This window comes from Bombyx mandarina, chromosome 21 (assembly GCF_030267445.1).
Source record: "Bombyx mandarina strain Sakado chromosome 21, ASM3026744v2".
NCBI lineage: Eukaryota > Metazoa > Arthropoda > Insecta > Lepidoptera > Bombycidae > Bombyx > Bombyx mandarina.
Window position 1 is genome coordinate 8,373,189 of NC_143227.1, and position 6,018 is coordinate 8,379,206.

The following is a 6,018-nucleotide window of genomic DNA, read 5'->3' on the forward strand; positions in this document are numbered from 1 at the left end:
CAGGTAGTATGGATGAGCTCTACTCCGGTGGCGGGCGGTGCGATGGTAAAAACAAGATACCGGTATCATCTCGAACAATTCCTCAGAGCACTCCCCATGAAACATACGGTACAAAATACAGAGGGAACCGAAGTCCCTCCGCAGACCCAGGGGTTATCTGTTGTAAAGTTTTGTCCGATTTTAAAATTAAACGGCGCTTGCATGCGCTTTTCCCACATAAGCATACGAACGTCGGCGACACACATGCTTCTGCCTTCCCGATTATTAGACACATTTTTAGGTTTACAATTTTCAAGGATTTACATTTTCAAAAAAATTTAATATCAAAATAAATATATTAAACGGTAAGTTGGATTGTCTTCTGTTTTATGAATGGCAGAAACACAAATAGAGACTCCTAATACCAATTATCTGTTGCAAAGTTTCTCCTAACGGAATTCGCACCCAGTACCTCCGGGAAACTAGTAATAGTCAATGACATCAAGCACTCGACCAACAAAATAATTTAATTTAATTCCAAAACTCAAATGATAATAGATAAAAAATCTGAATAAATAGTATACCTCAGAATTAATGTATGCAACAATAAATTGACGTAGTGTATGTTAGCCCCAAATTTATTTCGTATTTTAAGATATTATTAACGACATTGTACATAAGTCTTTCGCAAAAGTCATTAAATGAAAAAAAAGAACATTAAAATGTGTGAAGTTTATGTTTAAATGTTTATTACCAAAACCACGTATAATTGTATTTTTTAGGTTTTCATTAATCGTACATATAATTAAAATTACTTTTACAGCTTAAGCTTGCCTTTATTATTTACTTTCCAGTTTTCGTCGTTACAGAAGACTAAAATACTATTCGTGAAATTTTGTGGAAATTACCGTTAAATTTTTTATTTTAAAAAATCTGAATTTGTCCGCGATTCCGATCTGGTAGTAGATTCTGCGAAGCGCTGTTAGTACTAGAGCTGGTATTAGCATATTCTCTCAGGTTAAGCCCGCGACTTCACTGGTGGTAGGACCTTTTGCGAGTCCGCACTGGTTGGTACCACCACTCTGCCTAATTCTGCCGTCAAGCCGTAATACGTTTCGGTTTGAAGGGTGGGGGCAGCCGTTGTAACTATACTGAGACCTTAGAACTTATATCTCAAGATGGGTGGCGCATTAACGTTGTCTATGGGCTCCGGCAACCACTTAACACCAAGTGGGCTGTGAGCTCGTCCGACCGTCTAAGCAAAAAAAAACCTTCGCAAAAAAAGGGCATTAAGAATAAGAACACAAGGTAAAGTAACTGACATTGTGTTTCTATATAAGCTTATACATAAAATGACAGATTCTCCAGATACACTTGAATGTATTTACATAAGTGTACCGCGCTCAGGCAGACGTTTATGTAATCGGAAAATTTTCAATGAATCAAAAATTAAAAGTAATCTTGGCTACAATTCTCCTGTCAATCGTATATCTTCCCTGACTGAATTGACTGAATAGTGTACGTGGTGAAATCTTTTCGCTACTCTACGCTTCTCTAGCCTCATTTAAAATAAATTTAAGATTCGCGATCCGCACTGAGCGGTAGAGCTCATTTGATTAAATATATATTTTTTTATGTTTAACATTAATTTTCTTTTTTTTTCTTTTATAAATTTTGAATGCTTTTTGTCAGTATTTATTAATTTATATACTGTTTCTACTTATGTTGGATGTTAATATGTGCAGATTTTATTCAGTTGTGGAATTTTAATAAAAATAAAAACTTTGTCTGAAAAATATTCTTTCTTTACACATTTACTGCGGGTGTAAGCTCCAAGTACATCTAGCACGTAACAAATAAAGAATGAAATATATTAAATAAAGCCCTAAAAAAAGTGTAAAGTGGCTGCCACATCAACCTTCAAACTGGAACGCCTAACTGGTTCGCAATAGAAATTGGTAGGATGGTGATACCTACCCATTCGGGCTTACAATTCGCATTACCAACACAGTATTTACGCAAATTTATAAACTTTACAGGCCTGGTTCTTATTTCACAATCTTATTCCATCATCGTGGAAATCGCTTGAGAACAGGTGCTAAGTACGTATTTCCGTAGAGAAACTTATACGTGTCTATAGGATGTGACCACCGGCATAGTAGCATAGTTTGACACGAGTACATAATACATTTTAATCTTTGGGCCTCGACGAATCCAAAAGATTTTGAATAGTCATACATCTTAATCTATATATTAATACGTGAAGCAAAAACTTGTACGAAAATTGCGCGGACGGAGGAGTATGAAATTTCCCACAATCAAAATCCGAAATTTCCGAAAATCAATACATAAAAAAACATTACATGCACTACCATGTATTTGACACACACATTTGTTTATTGTTAGTCTCTAGTCTAATTGAGAATAGATTAATATTATTGTCTTAAATAGTCTAGTCTAGTCTGTCTAGTCTTGGTGAAATCCGTGATTAAAGAAAAATTATTATAGAAATGTGACAATAGAACCATAATAATGTTCAAACTTATAATTTAAATTAATTATGATCGAATTTCAACTTCGGGGGGAATACTAGTATTTTAATTATACTTCGATATACAAAAAAATTTACGTTTTGGTAGTGTGAGCCAATAATACTTATTAATCATATTAAATCAATTACAACTTCCTTTAATCTTACGAATAAATCTTCGAAAGCAAACCACAAACTGTCGATGTATTGGTGATTGAAAAGGTCGAACAACGATATAAATTTTTTCACGAAACTGTTATAAAAGTCATTACCGAAATACACGTTCATAAAACATCATCGGTCATTGAAGAGATCCCGACCCACTAACTGACACTAATACCAACCTACTTATCATAGAACAACACTATTAACTGGAAGGTCACAGACGATGATGTCACCAAACGCTGTAACTGATTTATCGAAACCATTTGCCAGGATTAGGGCCCCTCTCGATCGCATCATCAAATTTATTTGGCGTTTCTATTTTTTAAACAGATCTTTGAAACGACATCAAGCAAACTACGCGTGGATTATTCTTACAGTAGTTGTGTGAGCACAAGCTTCACTTGGCAATTTCATTAACATTTATTACAGAGTTTTAGAAGATTTATATATGTTTTGTTGATACATGATATTGTTTTTTTACGGTACACTGGTTTCATTCTAAAATATCGATCTGTTCTCGAAACATTTGACAGACTTACACATGTGAAAAACGCGATTAAGTTTTTTAAAGTTTATAAGAAAGTAATTCGAGGAAATACTCACTAATAATTATAAAGTTTTGGTAAGCATCAAAAAAATCAATGGTGCACATAAAAATATTTTTTAAAAATTTACCATTTCATTTCGCATATTATACTCTAGAATTATTCTATAATTCCCGAGGTTTTGGTCGTTGCCCACGACCATAAAAACTGTAATGTAATCAAAAAGTTCGCTGCAATTTCAATCCTTACTTTATATTCTTTAAAACTACTTATTTTCGATGCTGTCTTGATTTCATGAATGAATTCTTAATAAAAATCATTCTAAATTGATTTCTTGTTTAATGAGTCAATAAATCAGACGTGTAACCGCAACTTGTTCTGGTGGTTCGAACCCGCAGAAGTTAGTCTTGTATTTTTGCTAGAATTTATCAATCATACATTTCGGTTTGTTTGTGGTTCTGAAATTTTAAGTTCAGCTCAGTTTTAAATTAAGGTCCATCATTGCTGATAGCTGCCTAGCACTATGTTCTGATGGTTCCTCTAACTTCTCTATATATTAATGAAAAAAAAAAAAAACGTGTGGCACTCGGGAACTGCCGCGGTAAAGCTATTGCATAGCATTTTTATCAACTTATGCAATTATAATCAGACAATGATAATTTAATATTAAAAAAAATAATAAAACAAGATCACGCTATATTAAACATTAATAAAAGCAAAACCTTAACTGTCCCCTTCACACTCATAAGCTAGAACGCGCGAAAGAGAGATGGGCAGACTTTTCATGATGCGCATGCAGTGTGACGTCACGCCGCGCGCTTATTCACAAACACTACACAAGTGCAACGTGTGAATGTGTTGAACGCGAGCTACATGGTAGGCGGAGTGAGGGGTGTAAGGTTTTTTTCGTTACGGAATTTCATGATTCCGCCCCGCTCAAGGCCCGCGATAAAAGCTATGCAATAGCTTAAAAATAGCTTCACACTGAGAAGTTTAAATCAATTTCACCAAATAACACGAAAAGTTATATTTTTAAACACACCTAGGACATTATTAACAAAGGGAGAATCCAAGCAAATTCTTGAGCCGAGCGTGAAATTTGTTCGAATGAATTAGGAGCTCTCGTCGAAATAAACGTTCTTAAAATTGCTTGATTCTCGAGCGCGTGTGGTCTGATAGGTGTCAACCAGTTGTCAGATCAAATCACTCGACTTACTCATATCACTTTAAAACCATGACGGTAGCATCAACACGTGGTCGTTACATGCAATTCCAAATGTAGGCTTATCCTTAGACATGGAATTTTGTAATTCATTACTGTAAGGACAGTATAATATAAGAATCGATCAATAGCGCGCAGGCTACAATATTTTATGTATGTACATATATATAACAAGATTGCATACACCTCTTGTGATACAATTCTTAAGAAATAGATATTCATAAAAATATTGCATTTCCATTTTGCCTTTGGCCGTGAAAAAAACAATCAAAATGTGCATGTGTATGATTTTTGGTCCTTCCTTATATTGTCATTATCTAGAATTCTTTGACAAGCAAGATTACCTCTTAAAAGGTTTCATTTGTTTACTCATACAATTGTTTATGTGTGGTGACATCAAAACAATATGTAGATGAAATATTTGAAGTAAATTGAATTGGAATGAGTAATGAAGAATAGTACATAGAAGTAAAGGTCAATAATCAACCCTTCAACCCAAAACTCTAGATTATTTTCAAGAAATAGTCTGGACGATGATCTAAGCCCTTGCCGGCTGACAGTACGGCCCAGTCTTCAAATTATGATTTCAGTTCTTTTCTTTGTTTTTTTAACTGGGCTTACAGGCTCAAGGCGTACATGTATTTGGAGATAAGAGCTAATATAAACCCAGCACCCACCCCTTAAGATCTATTTCGCAGTTGTATTATATAGAAGTTGTCTTCTTCTCTTTTTTAAATCAAAAACACCTGACATCTACGCAGCAGAAATAAGCAGTATTTAAGTATCGGTACCGTAAGCTTGTATGAAAGAGAAGAATCTGTTTCAGGATTTTATTAATTTTCAGAACTGCGTTCGCCTCGTGCGTTTTATTGTTACTAAAAATGCACTAAAATTTTATTGTTTAATATGAATAAAAATTTACTCGGTACAGATCAGATCACTTAAATCTGTTTTTCCTGCCAAGTACAAAAATAACATATTCGTTACGCAAATCTCTTCCGCGTGGTAGCAGCACATCTTTATACCCAAATAGATAACCACCTATCTAGCTACCTGTATACCTTAACTATTTTAGCTCAAAAATACAGAGCAAAAACAGTTTTTTTTTCCTGAGTATTTTTTCGTACAATATGATTGACACTTCAACCTCGTGTTTCCAGGAGAGTCGCAATATCGATGTTTCCGTTTTATGGACTCCAGCAACCACTATAACTTGATCTCGTTTGTAAACCTTAGATCTTAAATCTTATTTCAAAATAAAATTGACATATTTGCCACTTTCTTCCTTTCCTTTACTCCTTATTTCTGACTTAGCACAAAAACATATGTTTCTAATACTGTACTAGTGTAGTGAATCTAAAAACAACTCGTGTCTGGACATTATATCTTGTAATAACATCGCAGCCCGTACTAGGCGACGCCACTTCAAATAAACCACTAACTATTGCTGGCTCGAGAAATACGTATTCCGCTTAGTGTTTGTTTTACACCATTTCTCAAAGAAAATGACTACCAGTTTTCATGCAATAAAAGTGTCGAATGAACCAATAAATATACTAATTAACTCAAGACAGTTT